This window comes from Sardina pilchardus, chromosome 19 (assembly GCF_963854185.1).
Source record: "Sardina pilchardus chromosome 19, fSarPil1.1, whole genome shotgun sequence".
NCBI lineage: Eukaryota > Metazoa > Chordata > Actinopteri > Clupeiformes > Clupeidae > Sardina > Sardina pilchardus.
In genome coordinates this window covers 13,150,123-13,152,775 of record NC_085012.1, presented here as the reverse complement: position 1 = coordinate 13,152,775, position 2,653 = coordinate 13,150,123, and positions in this window count along the sequence as shown.

Here is a 2,653-nt window from a genome sequence, read left to right as displayed (position 1 = left end):
TGAGAGTGGGAGTCAAACCCAATTAAAGTAGAAATGAAAATGTGAAAGTGTGTGTGCGTGTGTGTGTGTCTGTGTGTGTGTGTTAGTGTGTGTGTGTGTGTGTGTGTGTGTGTGTGTGTGTGTGTGCGTGCGTGCGTGCGTGTGTGTGTGTGTGTGTGCGTGCATGTGTGCGTGCGTGTGTGTGTGTGTAGTGAAGTGAAGTGTGTACTGTAGGTGTGCAGGTCTTGCTGTGTATCACAGGGGGTACACAGCTGTTCCAGAATTCTCCCAAGTTTAAAGGTGGACTCACTTGTGCGTGAAAGTACATAATATGCCATATTATGGTAGTAGATTAGCATAAAGACACACACACACACACACACACACACACACACACACACAGTAGTAGATTAGCATGTTCTGCAGCTGCACCTACTGCTAAAGTGAGCTGCTGGTAATAACCCAGGCTGCCCAAATTAAGGGCTTGAACACCAGGAGCTGCATTGGCACCCTCACCAGTGTGCTACTCTACGGGAAGCGCTGTAGCAAGGCCATCAGGGTAATAAGCCATGCTGCTGCAACGTGTCCCAGAGCACACACACACACCGAGCCCATGAAGGCATTCTGTGGAGATTTCGCAAAAGCCCTCAGCCTAACAAGCAGTAGGGTTGTAAATGGGGGGAGATACAGTACGGAAGCCTGAGATGCTTAAATCATTCCAGCAGAGGGATGAGGGGGGGGTCATGAACAGGATGCCAGAGAAATGCACACAATCGATCCCTCTGAGTAAGTGTATGGCGGTGAATGCACATTATGTCAAAACAGTGATGTCTGATGTCTACCACTATTGATTGCAAATTCGCTTTGCCGGAGGATATGGAAGGAGGGGAGGGGGAGGGGGGGGTGGAGGAAATAGGGACGGAGGGAGAGAAGGAGCAAGAAAGATAAGTAGAGGGAGAGGCATTGAGTAGAATGGATGGAAATGAGAGGGGTAAGGAGAAGGAGAATGGAAGTGAGGGAATGGGAAGGGGAGTGAGAGAGAAAGAGACAGAAAGATTGAAGAAAGAAGGGGAGGAGAGAGGAAATAGAAAGAGAGTGAGAGAGCGAGACAGGCTTTGTTTTCCCTCCAGTAGATTTGCCTGCTGTTATTGTTAAACTGGTGGTTGGAACAGACTTATTAACACATTAGGAAACCAAACACAACACCTTGACTTGGCCCAGCTGTCGCTGCCTGGCACCTCTTATAGGTAGGTGTGAGTGTAAGTGTGTGTGTGTGTGTGTGTGTGTGTGTGTGTGTGTGTGTGGCTGGGGGGTGGGTGGGTGGGCGGTCACTTGCTGTTGCTATGGAGCCATCATCTGGGCAGGCTCCAGTCCAAGTGAAACTGGGGGCCAGATGTACTATCGCTTTTGCGCCCACTTCAGGCGTATTTGTTTTTCGTAACGTGCGCGTAAAAAAAGGTATGTACAAACAGGCCACACTGAGGTAAAAGCACAGACTTGGACATGGAAGCTGAGAATGTCCAATTGTGCTTTTCCATCTCAAACATATTATGCATTTCTGGGAAGGTCAGGGGAACGTGAGAGTTTTGTCTCCAGGTTCTTGTTTTTGAGGAGGCTTCAGGCATGGGGACTGCTGGCTGGTCTTACTGCCTTGTCTTGTTGTGAATAAATCCCACAGGTTGCGTCATTTTGAATTTCGTTATTGATCTGGGTCAGTGGTGGGCTGTTCATCGCCACAATAGGTGGTACGTAACAAATGGGGGCTCGTCCGGGATTCAACATCCATGAGGTGAGGTTAAATGTAAGTGTGTGCCTGTGATGACTTAAATTGTCCCCTTAGAATTACAAGGTTTTTGTCTGACATTTTTTTCAAAATTGAGCTACTGATATATTCTCACTCTGCGACACCCTAAGAAGGTGAGCTGAGATGTTTCTTGTAGTTGTGTGGATTTTTGGACATTATCTAAAGAGGTTTGTTCCACTTATCAGTATAATTCTGGAATTCTAAATATTTCAAATGCAACATCTCAGAACTACTCAGAACAACCTTATAATTCTAAAGGGACGAAATGGGCAATAGCTGATGTGTGACCTTGGTATTGTGGTAAGCGTACTCCACGTTTGTTGGGTCACTTGTTGGATACAGCTTTGGTTTTAAGTTGGCAACATTTTTGTGAAATGGTTGACTGCATTGTGACCCATTTTGTATGGCAGTTGTTGCAGTCCTTTTTTGGTTTAGTGTGGTTTTTTTGCACAGCAAATCAGTTGTTTTGTGACATTTTTGTGTGGGATGCCACCACTCCACAGGTTAGTGTGTAGTGGGTGAGTGGCCTTCGAATTTTGTCATGTTTGTGTATGTGTCTTATACTGGTGGTTGCAGGATTTCTGCACGTTTTAAAATAGGTTTAGTTAGTGCAGATAAAAAGTGAATTGGGAGACACGTTTGTTTATCTAGAGGGCCCCTGGCACCCATTTCAACCAGTTAATTTCAGTCTGTTGTTAGGCTATACTAGTGGGAGAGAGGGAGGGATACAAGCCTAAAGGGAGGGATACTGAGAGAGAGATGAGAGAGAGGAGAAGAGAGAGAGAGACAAAGAGTGAGAGGGAAGGACAGAGAGAGGGCAGGACGGAGGAAAGGAAGGAATGAGACAGTGAAGGATGGAGGAAAGGATGG